The sequence below is a fragment of the Anser cygnoides genome, chromosome 4, assembly GCF_040182565.1.
Source record: "Anser cygnoides isolate HZ-2024a breed goose chromosome 4, Taihu_goose_T2T_genome, whole genome shotgun sequence".
NCBI classification, from domain to species: Eukaryota; Metazoa; Chordata; class Aves; order Anseriformes; family Anatidae; genus Anser; species Anser cygnoides.
Window position 1 is genome coordinate 29879384 of NC_089876.1, and position 19534 is coordinate 29898917.

The window sequence follows — 19534 nt, forward strand, 5'->3', positions numbered from 1 at the left end:
ATTTTTAAGTCATAAAACTTAAAGAGGACACTATCATGAGGTTCAGCATGGGGAAGTTGGCTGATACACTGGAGGAGAGCAGGACTGCTTCTTAGTACTCAAGTACCCTGGAGGACCAGTTCAAGAACAACCTCCTGATGTTCAAAGAAATCAGAAGTTGTGTGCCCAGGGGACAACCACAGAGCAACTGCATGCATTGCAAAGTAGAGGCCAGCTGCAGACTGATCTGGCAGCTGAGGAGAACCCAAGGGCATAACTAGAAAGCAAGTTGAGAAAGAGTCAGCCACGTACCCTTGCCCCAGCAATAGTTATGTGCCTACAAGACTACAAAGAGTGAGAACAACCAACAGACCAAAATGGACCAAGGAAGTGACAAAGTTCTACACCAGCTGCTAATATAACCATAGAAAACAAGAGACTTCCATCAGATTTACCACTTGAACTAAACTTCATCTACTATGCTAAAGGGTAGAAAGTAAGCAAAAGTAACAGGGGTGAGTACATTGAAGTTTAAATAAAGATAACTACTACTTCTGATAAAGTTTGACATAGATTAGGGAGGGCCATAAGTAACAGAGAAAATTGCTTCTATAAAACCTTCATTATTTCTTAGAAACGTGCCAAGGCAATGTTCTTAATGAAACCTGATGCCAGACAGGGAAACTCATCCAGTTTCTCATCTAGATAAGTGTCTCCTTAACATGTAGTATTTGTTTCTTCATTTCAAGTGGTGTGTGACAGAACAAGACTTCTACTAGTTATTTAAAAAATAAAGGTAATGCTTAGTATACAGCGTGGTTTTGGTTGACATTGGCAGGTCACTTCCACTGGCTTCCGTGGCAAAAATTGAATAATGCTCCCTTCCCACAGAGGAACAATTGTCAAGATTTCCAAACAATTTCAGTCATTCTTCAATGTTAAATACTACTTTAAGTTATTTATCACGACTAATTACAACACCAAATTTTCCCTGTAAGGTATTGACATCAAAGCAATATAGGGGATCAATGTTAGCATTGACATAACTACTTTGAAACTAACAAACATGCAATAGGTATAATTTATAATTTACCCCTTAAGTGAAGAAAATAAAAGACTAGGACCTAACTTATTCCCTGCATAGATTATAAGACTGGAGATCAAGTCTTACAAGATCTTCATGTAACACACTCTCACCAGTCAAGACAGAAGTGTCAATGGGCTTTCACCACATTTTCTTTTAAAGTTAAAGCAAACAAATATTCCAGAAGGCAGTTACCTCAATAAGTAGTGAGAGAATATATTACTATGGCAGAGACATGTGGCAAGCTATCACCTCTCTCTCCAGTTTTAAGGGAGAGAAGGGAATGACAGTAAACGGGCAGAAGTTTCATACATTTGCATCCAATTGCAGCAAGATTTTTAAAAAACAAAATATCAACATGGCATTTCTGAGAAAAACCCAAGGACAAAATTCGGGGGGGGGGGGGGGGGGGGGGTTCATTATGAAAACTTGCAACTCAAACAAGAATTATATTAAATTTATTTTTCATATATTGTTATTCTCTCCTGTTCTCTCTTCCACTCGCATTTGCTTGCGGGTATGGGAACTTTAAGTTTTAATTGTGTCCTGGACTTTTTTTTTGTAATGGAGCTGATCTGAAATCAGTGTTATTTTTTCCCCTCAATACTAAAATAAATAAATAAATAGATAAAAAGCACTAGGGTAAAATTCAGGATCAGATCTTTTGTTCTGCTGCTTCCTACCCCTTGCTTCCCTCCCCCAGCAAAGAATCATTACGTAGCTGCTAGTGTTGAAGTTCTGAGCTTGGATAAAAAACAACAAAAAAGAAATTAGGCAGAGATGTCCTGAAGTCTCACAGTTATGAGAGCACAACATTAGCCTATGTAAGGCTATTACATAGGCTACCTATGTAGCCAAGGTAAGCCTTGAAGTTCAAACTATTGATCTATGTAAATCCACTGCCAGAGAAACCGTGCTGAAAGGCTGAACAGACGCTCTGCACTCCAGCCCCAAAGCTGCAAAGGGCGCAAGGACAGAGCGTGCATGAGTGGCACCTCACAGAAAGGAAACACAACAGCGTTTCTTCCTTCCATATTTCCATATTCACAGCCCATTTTGCCTAGGGAAAGAGATAATCAGAGCTGTAACATGGTGGTAAAATATAACAACATGATCCCACATTAGTTACAGCTAATCACAAGTAGCTACCTCATAAGTATTGTACTCTGATATTATCCTTGTTATTCTCACTGTTGTTTAAATAGATGAGTAAAAGACTTTATTAAGAAGTCAAAACAAAGTTTAAATTCCTGTTATATATGCTAGGAAACCAAGCTTTGGGCTAGAAATAGGAGGTCTGGTTTTCTCATTTGTTTTTACTCCCTATTTATTTCTTGACCTCAATTCAATCATTTCACAGCACTGCTCAGAAGAATTATCTATTCATTTTTTAAAAAGTACAATTTCAGGTGCCCTATGGTGAACTCCATGGTAATTTGACATGTAACTTCAGAGCTTGCAAGACTAAGAAAATAGATGAAGCAAGCAAGATAAAGAACCTAAGTGGACACAGAAATGAAAGGAAGTGCTTTTATTTAGTGACAAGAACTGTAATAAGATTGATTCAGCATTTATTCAGCCTGCATATTCTAATTATAATTTTGTCAGAGATTTGTTGCAAACGCACATCTGGACTTTGTCCATTCGACCGCATTGTTACTTGTCCTGCTATTTATTCCAAGTTTATTTTCACATAGCTCTGTAGAGCATTTCCTCTTCCCAAGGGAGTTGTTCCTACCAGATGGTATTTACATGTACACACCATGCTTAGATTTCAGTAGTTTTTCCACAACTCTGTTTTCAAGAATTAGAAACTGAATTTAAGTATTACCACACAGTTGTGTTCCTGTTAAGGGATTCTGAAGGAAGAGATGAAACAAAGTTACTGATGTGTATTTTTCTTATTAGAACACTATGACTACATCTCAGAAAGGAAAAAGTTGTTCTAGTGTTCCTCATGTCACTTGTGATGATACTTTTAGATCTTTTAAGCTTCTATCCCAGGACATCGTACCTTACCTTCTTGTCCCTAGAAAAGATCTTTCAGTTGCATGAGAATATACCTTTCAGGATCTCAAAATTAAAGGGGTCGAACTTGCATGGTATTTCTTTTGAGACTATGAACATAGATACACAGGCTGGAAGAATTTTTTTTCTAAAGAATTAAAAAAGTCAAAAATAAATTAGAATAATATCAATTAATGCTGTTAATACATCTCGAAGTTTAGCTTCATTAAAAATTAGCTACTGTAAATATGCTACCCTGGAGAAAAGGAGTTTGTTTAGAAGAGAAATGCAAGAAGTATTTTTCAGCAATAATTTGAGATGGTTCAGCTGCTGGATTTCTTATTTTATTTTTTTTAATTCATCTTAGATATGTCCTGCCAAGTATCTAAGAAGATTTATCTTGCATCACTTTCATGTAGTGATTCAGGGATATAAACTTATAGTTACATTGGTTATTAATTTAAAACTATGCATACTGGAATGAAATTTAATAGGGCCTAAGCCCTATTCAGCTCACTTGGCTACACAGAATATTCCAAACGTATCACATTTTACACTTCATTTTAATGCTAGTATTTCTTCATCCTATCAGTTTCCTTCTTAGCTTGGAGTCACACAATGCAAGAAATATTGTTGCCTTACTTATATCTGTTGAGCCCCAGTTAGACAGCGCTATTGCCCAGTGAAGTTTATAACATCCTGGTAGAAACATTTTGAGAGAAGGCAGTCAAAATGTTAACCATTGTTATTAAACGTCTTTGAAAGGCCACTCAATGAAAATAGACAAGAGCAGCCATCTATGCAGACCATAACAACAAACATCAAATACACTTGGACAGACTCCAGCAACACATAAAGGACTTAAAAAGTTACAGAGACGTTAAAACGCCCTTTTACAGTACTAAGACAAGGTTTAAGAAACAAACCATGAAAAATTTATCCTTATGCCCAGCCCTGCTATAGCCCCTTATCTTCATTTCCATAGAACAGATTAAATCCTCAAGTCTTGTACGCAGTGGAAAACAACAGTGATACGCGGTGCTTGATCCACACTCTGTAATCAGTGATCCTTGTGTCAGGACACAAAGAGCATTTTCAAGACACCCACTGACACCTGACAGATACGCTAACTGAAATACGAGGGTAGACAGTACCTGACACTCCAGTTCCCAGAAATAGATCCCACACAGAGCAATCACACAGCTGTCATTTTCACAGCACCCCTTCTTAAAGCATTTATTTACAGCTATTGTACACAATCACCATTGCAAAAAAAAAAAAACAATGGCACCTTAGCATCCTTCATATATTAGCATTAACAATGCAGGACACACACTGATCCTGTTAATCTTTTGATATTGGCCAGGCAGCTTTGTTACTTGAACACCAACTTAATCATCCTTTGATGGCCAACTACCACCAGTTACATCAAACTAAACTCAACAATTCTGAGTGTTAAATAACAAATAAGCAAGCAATTGCTACTTAAAATGGACAATATTCTGCCAAATTCTTTAGAAATATATATTTGAAAAAGTATGAAGGAATATATAAACCAAGCTCACCTCAGCGTCCCACCCCTGAAAGTTTCTTGTTTCTGACCAAAAGTGTAGAACACCTAGTAGAAGTCAGGGCAGAGATGTGGTTCTTCCTCTGCAGCACCAGACAAGAAAGTCCTCTTCTATATCGTCACTTCAGTGTTCCATTACATTAGTAGCGCTTTTATAGAAAAAAGCTGATGATAAAAACAGTGTGGCCCACCTCCCTTCCCTTATGAACTGCTACACCTGCAGTTATATCTAAGGATGAAGTTAAAGTGGGAATGGTTACAACCAACGTCAAAATATAGATTTGTATTTTCCATCCTCACCAGAAACAAGAGAAGCAACTCTTAGAAGAACAGTTTCATCGTCTTATATCTCTAAAGATGAAGTCATGAATGGCTTTAAAACAATTTTTTTCCTTCTAACAACGCAATGCTTGTTTCTTGCATTTCAATTGGCATCACTTCATTCTGTTGTGTTCTACAGAACAATAGAGCTGGTTGTAGAAATGAGATGAGTCACAAATAACACGTGACTTGGGACATGTAAGGCAGAACTGACTATATCATTTTGTTTCAGCTGCCAAAGGGGACAACAAAATCATGTTTGTTTACTACTTGCATTCAAACTTTTGCTGTTGATCTAACTATATTTTTGAGCAACATATACCTTTTCTTTTTAAAAGGGACATTATATCAACATGCAAAATTGCTTGTAACTATCAGTACTAACTCTCAGTTTTTATAGCTTTAATGCTTGCATTATACAAGACACTGGCCATGTATTGCTAGTCATCTCATAATATGGAAGTGAGAAATCCTCCTGCTAGATCACCAAGTAAAGATTAGTTCTTCCATGTAAAACCAAGCTTGCTGTTAATACAAGACAGTTTTGTGATTCTAGACATATTACTCAGATTGAAACCACATTTCTCCTTCTGTCCTAGCAGAAAGATCAATATGTACCTACATAGATGGGCAGATGAGTGGAAAGCCTGTTTCTATTGAATTTCCTTCCTTATTGATCTTCCTATTCTTTGTCAGTAAGTCATCCAGGAAATAAGTTACAGCTAAATAATTTGAGTACTTGTCCCCATCTGTTGTGGTTAAAAGGTTAATCATCATCTTCCAAATATTTCTAGGCTCACTCCTCTGAAGTGAGAGCGCACATTCCTATTACGCAGTGGCATCCTGAGGCATTCCCACTCATTAGGTCCTGGGTTAGAAAAAAAATATTCCTCTAACTATTACACTGTAAGCCAAGTACTCTGGTTCAAGAGAAGGGAAACAAGCCTTTCAAGCAGAACTTAAACAACCAAAGGGAAACTCATGGTGCCAGTCAGGTCATGCCCATGACTTGCTCCTGCAATTGAGATGTCAATCCCACGTTCAACGAACTGTGAGCAACAGTTCTCACAACTGTTTCTTCCATTGCTACCTGATTATTGTATATTTTGTTAAAATCCTTCTGAAATTGAACGTTAAAAAGTGAGAAGTAGTGCAGGTATTCCTTTTACTCAAAGAATTCCAGCACAGTGTTTTTACGTCAAAGCATGGGTGATCTCACACCAAAGCATTCACAGAACATCTCTGGCAGTTAGTTCAACTGACTTGATTGATGTTTGTACATGTCTTCACCCAATTCTAGTTAAAAAAGGTAACTGTGCAGAGTATGCTGTACTAGAAGTCATCTAGAAATTAGATATCATCATCATCCTATCATATTGGCAATATCAGACGTGATCTTCTAACTTCATAATCTTTCTTTGGCCAAAATAAAGAAGTTTTTGAAGTTATCAAAAGTCTCAAGACTGTTTTCACTGTGGAGTAATACTGTAGAACACAATTGTCCATCATGCAGATGTGAATGCACACTTGAACGGCATTCAGTACAAGCCACCCAAATAGTGGCAATGAAGAGAACTTCACACCTTCTGCTGTGAAATACAGCAGTAAGACACTAAGCTAGTGTGTCACATTTTGCAGGCTACAGTCTAGAAGCATCCAGATAGAGTTACTGCAGCTCAGCAGGTGGATGCTTACTATACTGCATTAATGCAATTCTGTAAGACTGTATGACCATTTCCGAGCTGTCATTAAGAACATACATAAACAAAAAAAAATACTTTTTATGTTATCCACCATGCACAGTCTATACAAGTAAGTATTTGTATTTTTCATTACTACAAAGCTTAACCTCAGGAAATTTCACAAATGGCCAAGTTGAATAATCTAGGACAAAACAATTTAGTCAGATACATATGTTTGTATAGTCCAAGAGACCAATAAAAAGGATTATTTCTACTGAAGTTTGTTATGTTATCACTTTCAGCAGTTACAGTTTCAGCAGTTACCTATGACTTGACCATATTCTATGGAAACAAGCGTTTCCAAGATTTTCCTGCATACAGAATTTGTTGTAGGGATTCATTACAGAAAGGTTTTGAAAAACATTTTCTTACAAGACATTTTGTTCAGTAACTTAAGAAGCCTCACAAGTAAAATAACTCCATTTAGGTTGGCAAATCACATCAGACGTTATTCTGATCAAATGATATTACGTGCACTTTATTCTACTAGGACCCTGGAAACTGAAAGACATCAGAAGACTTAATATTTCTTAACTGACAAAGTATAGTAGTTCATAAAATACTATTTCTTTTCTGACCATCTCAGTATTACATTAATAGTTGATACAAACATTGAAAGCTATGAAGCTCTATATTGTGATTCCTTAATGAAGGCTCAGAGCTTTTATTGAGTTAAAAAAGAGCACAGAAGTATGCAAGCTTAAATCAGCTGGGAGCTATTAGGCTCCCCTCCACAGTTTCTCTAGATAGTTCTCCCCTCTAGGTAAGATTAGGTTAATTAAATAGATATAAACTGTAAGAGCATATTTGTTTACAAGCACTATTATTTAAGAGAAGAGCTAGCTGCCCAAACTTCTTCAGAAGTAAAAGTGTTTTAGTTATTAATTCATATTTGTTTTAATTCTTAAGCATTTCCTGTAACAGCACTCCAGTGGAAAGGCACTTCAGCTACATGTAACACCTAAGAAACAGCAGAACACATTTTCAATTCTGACCTTCTCTGGCCAACAGCAGAGTCACAGGCAAACCAGGAAGAGCCTAAATTTCCAGATACCAGGTCTCCACCATGTCAAGGGAGAAGTACTTAGTAATGTAATTTTGCGTATTATTTCTCTGTGAATACGTAAACTGTGTACCTTCTGGTTATTGTAGACTATGTAAAAACAAAAAAATACGTGATTTTGGAATGAAGACCTGTAGTTTTGCGCTGACTAGGAGCAGGGACAGAATTGTGTTGTACCAGAGGACGAATCAGAAACAGCTCCTGACTCTTCAGGTGGACAGGAAGATAAGAAAGAAAACCTCCTTTCTCCCTAATCAATAGATTTAATCGCGTCCACCTTCCCTATGTTTTGCACACCACTTGAGAGTAACTCATAATATTAGTGGCATGGGTATGTCAACGTCTGAATCAACTCTTGCGTTAAGAGCGTACCACAATAAAAGTAAAACAAACAGTGCCACCGAGTGGCAAGATTCCTACAATACACTTCTCAGAGTTCCTATTAGAAGTATCTTGCAACAGCCCATTTTTAAGGGCTGTAATTATTAATATTTAAATGAGCATAAGTAAAGCAGAAGCACTACTTGTGGTCTTCCTTGTGTTTGAATCTTCAGTGTTTTCATTGGAAAGTATTCTTAAGGGAGGTTAGAAGAATTAACAAGCCACAATTCAGATTAGGAACAAGCTTAAGTAGTGACTTTAAAAACACCCTAACAGAAAGCCCAGCCAGTATTTAGAACATTTCTAAAACAGTCTTTTCTGAACACATAACATCACTAATGTCACGGAAAAGCTATTTTCTGTGGTAAAAAAAGAATACATGTAAGCCACTTGAATGTTCCATCAAACTCTGCTTGCCCTCTTAGGAAGTTACCAGTGAGCTAAAGTTCTTGAAATTGTAATTACTTTGCTCTCTCCCTTTCGGTCCTGGAGAAAAGTCTTCTCCAAATGACACCACTATTGTGAACAATGTTTAGCACTGCTCTAAGCTTGGTCTTAAAACACGCAAACTGAGCTACCTTACAGAGACAGTTCTATTCTTTAAGCAGTTATCTATGAAATGAGATAGAAGTTTACTATTTTTAGTCTAGTTTCTTTCTAGGAAATACTCCACAGAGTTAACTGCTTTTGTTTTCTGTCAGGTACTTAGCCAGCGTGACAAGTGCCACGTGCCATATTTATAGCTTGAAATCTCCTAGAACATAATACCCAGGTGGGTAGTTAGTGACTTCAAGACAGAAGAACGATAGCTTGTACTTCCTAGGACTGCAGAATCATACTGTGCCTAAGGAATGGTAACACATAGGGGATTTTTATTAATTCACAGCACAGGAGTTAAAAAGGGTTTATTCATGCAGTCCACAGGTCTTAGACAAGATATTTTCTCGGTATTTCACAGCATGTACACAGCTGGATTTTGACAATGTTGAGAAAACTATATTTGCTAGTGATGGATCTGCTCTTCTCCCCCCAGTATCACCATATTTGCTAGCTGCAAGCTATGAATTTTTATCTGTTTTCTAGAGGGCATGCACACAAGCTATTTTAAGGAAAGCACAAGAACCAGGCTAGAAAGAATACTTCATCAATGCTTTTCTGAACACCAAACGGGACAAGGGAGGAAAAAGAAAGGTCAAATAGACTAACGAGAACGTGATATTAGCAGACATGTGACAACTTTCCAGAGTGAAGCCAAAGACGATTTCATATTGCGTGATAGGATGCTATGCTTTCAGTATTTGTCAATAGAAGCCAAGACACTTAGCTTACCTTTAGAGTATTCATACACTGCATGAAACAAATAGAATATTTTAGGTCCAACCAGCTACACTGTCCATAGAGTTATTTCTTCTCTGCAGTGCTATTTTCTCCCATGGATCGGAAGGCCATATATTGTGTAGACCTGTGTTTCTCACATCCTTACAGTTTTCCATGGAAATGCTGGTTAGCGCATCCTTCCCCCAGCTCACTACTGAGTAATGTGAGCTCCTAAGACAGTGACAAGCTTCATTTAATTTCCTAATTAGTGTCAACTTAACCAGAAGTGAGACAATGAAGAGAATCTGATTTTACCCTGCTTCTTCTAGGTTTCTGTAGTTCTAGAAACACACAGAAGAAAACCTTAAATTGACCTTAAATTCATGCAGACAGTCCCCCCCAACTTCCGTGCTTAATCCTCACTGTCATATCATCTTGTCATGCCAGGGATTTGTCAAGCCAGATACCACTAGCAGAAGGGACAACATCGTTGTTCAGGAATGATGACATTCCCCAAGAACAAAGTGTATTCTAACAACTGCAACGAAATGTTGCTAATGAGAACTCAGTAAGAATATTGACTGCTCCTAAATTCCAGAGTTATTTTGCCTTTTACACTAATACTATGCATTGCGAATAGATCCTTTATCATTCAAATTAGCATCTACTTGAGTACAAACATTAAGATGCTTGTGTTGACAATGCTATTTTCAAAACAGCACTTGGTTTAGAGATTGGTTTGCACAGTACTTCTTAAAATATTAGAAGTCTAGCAATTATAGAGGCTTATCTAAAATGAGCTACACATGCTCTGCATAAAAGACTTGTCAAACTTCAATTGTATGTTAAGCAAACCATCTCTTCATGGAAGAGGTAAAATGACACTGAAGACTTCCTTTTTTTTTTTTTTTAAACACACAGAAATTTCTCCAAATAATAAGGTTAAAGCTTCCAGGGTAACAGTTCTTCACGAAGCTGAACTATATCTTTTTCTATTTCTTCTCAGGTGTTTCAGTGCCTAAAGGTACTAATCCACTCATCTCCAAAATCCATGCCATAAAAGCTTCACATATCTTGTTATTAAGAAATAAGCACCACAAGGTCTGTGCACATGATAAGACCATCATTTTGCACTGAACTTTTAATCTCTTAGTTTTTGCAAAGCAGATACCCAAAATTAGTCATACCATATGGGCCAGCTGTTTCCTATCTTTTTTCCTATCTGTATTCTGATCTAAATTACCACGTATGCATGGAAAGACTTGTGCCTATTACACATACAGAGTTCTATTTTGTCCCAAACTTCATCCTCCTTGGAACATTTCTCACAGCAGATTACACAGTGGGAAGCCAGCTGGAAGCAACCAGAATTAAGTTTGACCTCCCAGCCCCTTACAGATTTCCCATGACTTTTCTCCTATACTAAAGTTTGCTTCCTTTACACAAACCAGCATCAATTTTGGACAACTGTCAACACTACAGCACCAGAACATGGATCACAGACAACCATTAATAAAGAGCTGATAGAAATATATTCAATATTACACCTTCAGCTGGCTTTCAGAGGTTATCAATTCCTATCTATAAAATCTTCACTAGCAACTAAAACATTAAAAGAAATACTTATACCTACTTTTGTAACAGCACTTGTGAAATAATTTTGCTTATTTCTACAACCATCAGGAACAGCATTAAGAGATGTAATGATGCAGTTCAGTTCCGTGGCAGCTCTTTCACATGGTAAAGTCAAAAACTCGAGCATCATTCAGCTTGAAACTACAAGCTCCAAAATTCAGTTATGATTAACATAAGCATGAACACAATTCCTTTTTAGCAACATGTTTTATGAAAGGAAATATATTATGTGCATGGAATATATTAATTTACTTATGGAATAGCGATATTCTTTTCATTCCTATTCACTTATAGTGAGAGCAATACATTTTTCTCAAGAACTAGGAAGACTAATCTTGCAAGAAGGATCTCCAATTTTTTTTCCCATCCATCTTTCTGCTAGCTTAAAAATATGAATAGACTATAGAGTACCACAACTGTATAGCATGAGTTTATGACTAGTTTTTCTGGCAACCCTGTCTACTCATTACTTGTAACCCAATGTTTTAGTAGGAGTAGAGGCTTCTTCTCAAGAAGAGCCCTTCTTGTCTGGCTTCACCTGCTTTACATCACCCAAAAAAAAGGTGCTGCTTTAGGTAAGTACTTACTGCTTGCTAACTAGCTTAGCAGCAATTTCATAGTAGAAGAGGAGGAAACCTAAACGTACATTCTCCCCCTACTCCTTTCCTCCCTCAGCATAATATTTACAAACCCTCAGTCTCCTTACAGTTTTAATCATTTCACCAGTTTTCAGGAATAAAAATTGGTATTCCCTTGCAGACAGCAGAATCCAGCGGGTGCTGCCTTACCCATAAGGATAAGGGTACAATTGTGGTTTGATTTTGGCTAAGAATTGCCTAGAAGATTGATAACTAAAGGACGCAACAAGAGGAGGCATCCACACAGCAGAGCTACTAGTCTTATTGCAGATAGTATGGGGAAATAAAATTAGGTAAATGTGCTTCTCTGAAAGTGCAAGGCCATGGTTTGGGTCCATTATTTCGTCATCTCTGCACACTTACAGAGTAAGTGTCTTAAGAACCTTCGATGTTACTCTCATAACATTATAAAAGACATGAATTTTCACAGCTTTTATAGCAAATGCACCTAGGTTCATGCAAGGTAAACTTACCATATGCGTTATGATAGCTGGACATAACAAAGACAAGCTCTTCCCTTAGCAGCCACTCATCAACAACTCTTTTCTTCTCTCGTTGTCTGTGGAACCATAGCTGACTTCTGATGCAAGTTTTTTCACATGCAGGAAATCCAAAGTCTCACACCAACTCTTCAACCTCAGACACAGAGTTTAGTAGCTTCATTTCACTCTCCCCAGAGTCCTCAAGAAGAACTTGAATTTTCCTAGCATCTAAAACTGGAATCCAAGTTTGGGTTCAGACTCAGAGACACCTTCACAATCAAGATGAATCCTCCCATAAGCCTTGCAGTTTCTCTGAACTATATCTAGGAAGAACACCTGCTCAGAAACACCTCTCTTTATGACCTTATCACTACCACAAACATTACCACCATTCCTCCAACCTTCTCTAACATCAATAACAAAAATAATATAACCAACCAACCACTCTCTCCACAACACTAAGACCTCCTATGGGGACTCAAAACTTCACTTCCTACAAAAGCCCTTTATTAATAACCAGTCACAGCTGAGACCAACCTTTAATTGCACCTGGCAGCTCTCCAGGTGCTAGGAGCTCACTATTTTTTAAAATTATTTTGTGTATCTGGTTAACTCTTCTAAGGTCTAGGATGTTTGTATCTTCCTCTCTCAAGACTTCATAAGCAAATTCTGTTATTTTGCTTTCAGCCTGGGTAGAGGAATAATTCTATGAAGAGGATATATTTGCAAAAAATTTGCAGCACAACTACAGAAAATTAAAGTAGAGAGTATTAAGGACCAAAAATTTTGCAGAACATAAGGAAAAAAAGCTTTTATTGTTTTAATATTAACCGTGTTGAAAAAAGAAAGATATGCCTGTAATCTACATCAATGTGTTCCAGAAATTCAGGCATGGTTTAAAACCTAAAGCAAGCAGAAAAATATCTTTATCAAACAATATGAATAATTTCTCTGTAAAATAATTTAAGTGGTGGAAATTATTCTAGAGAATAAGGCCACATTTTAAAGACACCATGAAATTACTAATTACAGGTTATTTTCATAAAATAAGTTGCCATGTTACCATTTGTTTTGCTTTGCTTTGGCTAATGGATAATAATTTCCTTATCACCTATTTTATATTGCCCACTTTTATAGATTTCAGAAGAGCTATTTTTGTTTTGCCCTATTCTAAACATGATCTAAATCCTGTTCTTTTCTTTCACTCAGTTGTACACGTTTCTTTTGCTGTTTTCTTGTTCTCAGCCCATTAGATCAGACATCTATTTTCACTCACAAAAAAAGAAAACATCCATTCAGTGTTTGATTTTCTCATTGCCAGTTTAATAAATGCTGTATCTGCATCTTTCCTGATATAAGAAATGGAATGGTTGTTCTTCTCTACTAAATTTCTTTTGTATATCTTCTCTATTCATTGCTGAATTTTCAGTACTCCATTATTAGTGCAATACTTAATATTTGGTACAAGGCCAAGTTAAATTGTGTGCCAGTATTCTATTAGTTTTTTTTTTACTTTTTTTTTTTTTTTAATCTTTGGCTAATGATCTCGTTAATGGTTAATTGACTCAGAATCCCCTTCAATAGTATGGTTTATGTACAAGTAGATCCAGAAGAACAAGTAAAATGAAAGCTCTGGACACCTGCCTGTACATCCAGTGAAATAACTGAAACATTTAATTTCTTCTGCCATTCATCATCATTCACCAGCCTGCCTGGAATATAACAAATAAGGCTACTGCTTCTCGCATTGATTTTTTTTTTCTAAAACATTTTTTCTCCTGTTGTGTGTAGCAAAACCAGACAAAAACCCTACTGCATCTGATCTGCCTAGTAATTCCCAATTGTAGTAGTTCTGATTGTAGTTCCCAATTCTCATCAAAGATGCATTCAGAGCTCTGTAGTGCTTCTCTTCACTTATGTTAATGTACTATATCTACACTGTCATTATTATGGCTAGTTCCACCATCAACTGTGCTAGCTCTGCACCTTCACATGAACATGAATTTGTGCACTCCGGAGACCTTCCTTGTTCTTGTCAAGCACATTTATTACCTTCTGGCATACTGTTAGAGCTTGCAATGACAGGGACCATTAGGTCTGTACTTAAACACTGATGACATAAAGGAATGAAAACCCCAACATATTAATCTTTTTCAGCGTGCTAGCAAAGACTATGGGAATAAAATATAAAAAGGGACTGAGGAATTATCAATGAAGTCTGCACTTCACACTCAGGAATCTTGAATTTTTGTATTGTTTCAAGGAAATCTGAAGTCATCTGTTCAACCTGGAACTACATCATGTTTGGATCAGGTGACGGGATTCATCTTGAGACTGGCCGCTCTTCAGAAGATTGTGGGAACAATTTCAGCCAGCTGTCTGCACCAGCAGTTCTGTCTCATGCGGGAAAAAATACTTCCCTTTTTCTCTTTCTCCTCAGGGAATCCTAAGAATTTCCTTGGATATTTACAACAGATGTTGTAAATATTAATGACTGATATCAATGGAAAGAAAAAGAAGACTACAAATATACATGAATATCTACAGTACAGCAAACAAAAACCATTCAAGCATTCTCCTTCATTAACAAACAAACAAACAAATAAATAAATAAATAATCCTGGAATTCACTTGCTGAAATGCTTATTTCTGATAACAAACATCAAAAGAAGTTGCAAGGTCTTATCTAAACATTTTAGATTCAATTTTTGAAAAAATCCTGGAAAAGCCTAGAATTGTCTTCTAAAAGAATTTGAATGCTATTGTGTCTCTCAAAAATACACAGTAAAATCTTGCTACCTCAAAAAACTGTGAAAGATAAAAATGGCTATATACGTGGCTGACATCTAAGGTACGCTTCCTAATAGATTGTCTCTATATATGTCTGATTATGTGAGGAAAATTGATACTAATTGGTACTAACGTCACAGGCATTACCTCTTACACTTGACTAACAGTGAATATCAAGGAGTTCAGTGGAGCTAGAGGAAACATACAAATAGTTAATAAAACATGCAGTTTGTATTTTTTACCTCCTTGTCATTGTCTCTTGGTCTCCATCTCTTCTTCCTGTGAGGAAAAAGAAAAGATCTAGGCTGTGCAGTAAATCCTGCTGAAATAGAGTTGTTTGTGCGGGAGTACCTTTATCACTGAGCTATGTCTCAGACCCTTTTAGTCTCTCCTGGGTATACTTCATAGGTGGTTACATTAGTTTCTAGATGAAATTCTATTTTTCAGCAACTTCAATGTGAGATATCAGAAATGCAGCCCATTTTCATGCTGATCCACACTCGCAGGATATTTGGTACCTATTTAGGATGTCGTCTTTAGGAAGGGTGAAGCATGCAGGCTTGCAAAGGCTTGTCTGCTCTTCCTAACCAATGGCACAGCCATTGTCACAATGATTTCTCAGAAGCCACTTATCCATCTTTACTGCCATTCTCCAGACATTTGTTTTCTATTAGCTGTCCTCTTTGACTTGATCCTGACGGTCATACTCATTTGTAGTGAACAGATAAACTGATGGGGAACATGACATTTATAAAACTGGTATCCATAACTACTGCATTCTTCAAACTCCCCTACAAAATCACTTTAGTAATTACAACTCAAGACTCTTTTACTTCTCCATTTCCTTTACATGGCAATATAAACAATGATCTACTTCATTTTTGTGGTTCTACCTGTTGATTATCCTTCTGCTGCCTTTATTTGTCAAATTCTTCACAATTTTGCTTTGCAGAGTTGAAAATATCTTTTTGTTTCCTGCAAATGCCTGCGTTTTCTGCAGTACTGTTTGTTATTCTACTGACTTGTTCTTTCAGGCAGTTATATTATATAAGACTGATGAGGCATTCAGTCTCAGGCAAGAAGCTTTTAAAAAGTACACTGAGTTGTATAGATAAATTAATTGCCACAATTAAATACTTGTATATGTTTAGGAATGATTGTTGACTTTCCCCCCTAAGCACACTGATTTTAGTCAAAGACTGCAGAGGTGAAAATAATCAATTACTTGCTACCTACTTCTACTAAAAATATCCTCATTTGTCAGACAGGTTAGCTAACTGACTACAAGAAAAATTATTGTGCACACAATAGGTAAGCAGATACAAGTCACAAACTCACACTGGAAGAGGAGGTTTATGATAATTTCAGATGTTTTCCTCAAATGTGAAAAAACACTCATAAAGTAAGAAGTTCATAGAATTAGAGTTTGTTTGCATGCCTAGATTGCTAGCTGCTTTTTAACTTGCCGCAAGCACAGCTATGTCCCTGAATGTGACTGCCATCACAACTCTAAAGGCATGTTTCTGCTACAGAGTTTTAAATAAAATTAGAATATCAGGCTATTTAAATATTAGCATGAAAAGAAGATTATTTCATGAGTTACTCTGTGTTGCTGCTGCTGGGCTGTCTGAAACTTGTTTGGGAACTTCTGCTGCAAACTGCAGTGTCAACATGCCTTTAGTATGGAAAATGCTATCTGCAAAGAATTTCAAGGAAAAAGGTATATTTAACAAAACAAAAACAAACAAAACCTCTGGGCAGCAATAAAGGATACTTGCTTAAATATTATTACAACTGTAAATTCATTGACAAGATAAGATGTGATGTCTATCTCTGGACTAAAGCTGCTTAGGTACCTTCTGAGTGAAGAAGAAGTTATAAAAACATCTAGCCAAGCTGACAACATGGCTTTTCTTCTAACCCTTAGTGCTACTTTTTTTTTTTTTTGGTAAGAATTACTTGGCAGTGTAATACAACAATGTATGTGACATTGCACTGAGAGATGTAGTTAATGTATGTCATCTTTGCTTAGCAGATAAAAATATATCTCAGGATACATGACAAAAGACTATAAAGGAAGGCTGCTGAAAGGAGCTGATACGGTGTTACTGGACCCTTGGAAGAGGAGTCCTGCTAACCTGCTGCAAAGACTGAAGCCATGAATATTCACTTTGGTCCCAAGACTAGTCTTTCAGAAGTGAACGTTACAAAAGAAGATGGACGAAGGGAGAGGAGGAAAGAGAAAAGAAGGACAGGAAGAGTAGAGCTGCAGACTGGAAGTGAATATTTGCACGGCCCACCTCCTTGGCATGTGGGAGAGGGAGTTAGCTCTCCCTCAGTGGGCCCTGCACCGTGCAGGGGAAGAGCACCACCAGTCTGGTTCCTGAGGGACAGCCTTGCCCCACAGCCCGCACCTTGACAAGACAACTGTCCTGCTCTCTGCCCGTACTGAGGTCGTGCAGTGCTGTTGTGGACATTTCTGCCTGGCAGGCCACTGCCTGCAAGCTTTTTTGCAAGATGTCTAAGCGACAGCCTCAGTGTACTGCCTCAGTTACACGTGATAATACACCATCTGCTCATAGGGTAGTACACACACTGATGCGTTCATCTGTTCACAAGGTATGTACTAGCAGCTGGACGCTTGTTAGATTTGAACCAAACAGTAGGAGGGGCAGTTAGTGGGCTCAAGTCTAGGTTTTGCTCCACGAGGAGCTTTCCAATGTTTGCTGCCCTTTTAATTCTGAACTATTATATTTTAATGGTAGCATAAGGAAACACGATATATTTTTGTGTGTGTCTTTTTGTGAGAAAGGAATTCGCAGGGAGCTTTGTGCTGTTTCACACATCCCTGAGTTAATGAGGAAAACAGCAGTAGAACCAAAAACTTGAGCAAGGTCAAGATAAAGTAAATTGGCTACAGTGTTAAAGATGAGCTTTGGGCAGTGGCCACTTGCTGGCTGGCTTGAGGCACGTGTCTGAGGGTCTCTAACCAATTGTAAGACAGATTCGGGTGCGTGGACAGCGCGTGGGGCTACGGGGAAACTATATGTAGTAGTGAAAAAGGGCAATAAACGTCTGCTGTTCAAGAGCCATCAGGAGTCCGTGTCATGCATCCCTTCATCTTTTTTCTTGCGTTTTTTGTTTTGCTTTGTTTTATTTATTTTAATCTCGGTAAGACTTACTGTACTAACTTACTTCAATGGATTCATAACATTTTCTTTTTCATAGTCCTTAAAAATTCTGCAGTGATGGACCAAAGATACGAAGCTGAAACACGCAGTCACTAGGAATGCATGCTCTATCTGCTCCTGATTCCCCTAAGTTATTTCACTGTTCCTGGTAATACAATTCATCTGTTTTTTGCTGAACCTTGTAACCCCTCAGGCCAAAATAATGTTTCATAATATTGTCTCATCTCACTTTTGAACCAACGCATGCAAATACCTCCTGCCCCTCAGGGACCAAAAAATCCCTCCTCACTCTGCGTAGCTCCAGTTCAAGGAGCTCTGTAACAGTGACGAGGTGTCACTAATTACAGCGTAACCATCAGCACTACTTTACAACTTCTGTATTTATAAAACCTAGCAAAAAGCGGTTCTAAACTGAAATGTTCCTCTAGATAGACCAAACGGAAATGTATCTTCCTGGCACGTTGTGATTCCCTGGCAGACTGGTGACTCTTAGAAAAGGAGGATGAGATGAGGCTCCTACACAGGGAGGTCTTTCTCTGCAGTGGAGCCCAGCTGTGGCTGGGATGAATCATAGAATCATAGAATCACTAGGGTTGGAAAAGACCTCCAAGATCATCTGGTCCAACCATCACCCTACTGCCAATGTTGCCCACTAAACCACGTCCCTAAGTGCCAGGTCCAACTTTTCCTTAAAACCCACACCTGGAAGCTGAGCTCAGGTAATCTAGGTAGAGCACCTGGATACCAGATTTTTACTTCTGTCCACTGAGAGCTGAAAGCTCTCAAAATTTGTATTATGGATGAGTCTTTATTAATCAAGAGAAAGGTGTGGAACATTATTTCTTGAGTTCTGCCTCTCTCTTCATTGAGCAGATCATTAATTAGCTTAGGGAAGATTTATTTCATTTCTTAATGGCTGTCTTTACATAGTAAGAGCATTCACTGAGCCTGCAGCTTAAGAGACCGATTCTCAGGTGAGGGCAGTGCTCTGTCATCCTGTAAAGGGTTTCTCCAACAGGCTGACTGAAACAGTTGACTGTAACTTTAACCCACAAGGTCAACTTTTCAGGCAATGACACTGACAGCACATCAGTTACACACAGATGACCAGAAGAAGGCAGTGGTGGGATAGGGTTGGTGAGCTGAGATAGCTGTGTTTACCATTAAAAGCCAGTAATTTGGGGTTTTAAACCGTGATTTAATTGTCCTCCTCCTACTTCTCAAGAATGCAAAGGGTCTGGTAGGAGAAGGACTTATAGGGTCTCACACTGGCATTGCAAACTGCAGGGATATTAGATAATTGACTTCATACAATAAAAAAGAATTTCTTGTCC

At 37.7% G+C, this 19534-nt stretch overlaps 1 protein-coding gene across 2 annotated transcripts in view; it reads right to left on the bottom strand.

Annotated features, from left to right (window-relative positions):
* DLC1 (DLC1 Rho GTPase activating protein) overlaps positions 1 to 12678 on the bottom strand; it is a 285258-nt gene extending 272580 nt beyond the window's left edge. Inside the window, exon 1 of one of the 2 annotated variants that reach the window (XM_013200625.3) lies at positions 12211 to 12678. The gene's annotated coding sequence lies outside the window, so the exon portion shown is untranslated. Of the gene's footprint in view, positions 1 to 4635; positions 4888 to 12210 lie in introns of those variants that run through there. The other variant, XM_013200631.3, reaches the window with a different exon arrangement.
* Positions 12679 to 19534: the final 6856 nt, after the last annotated feature.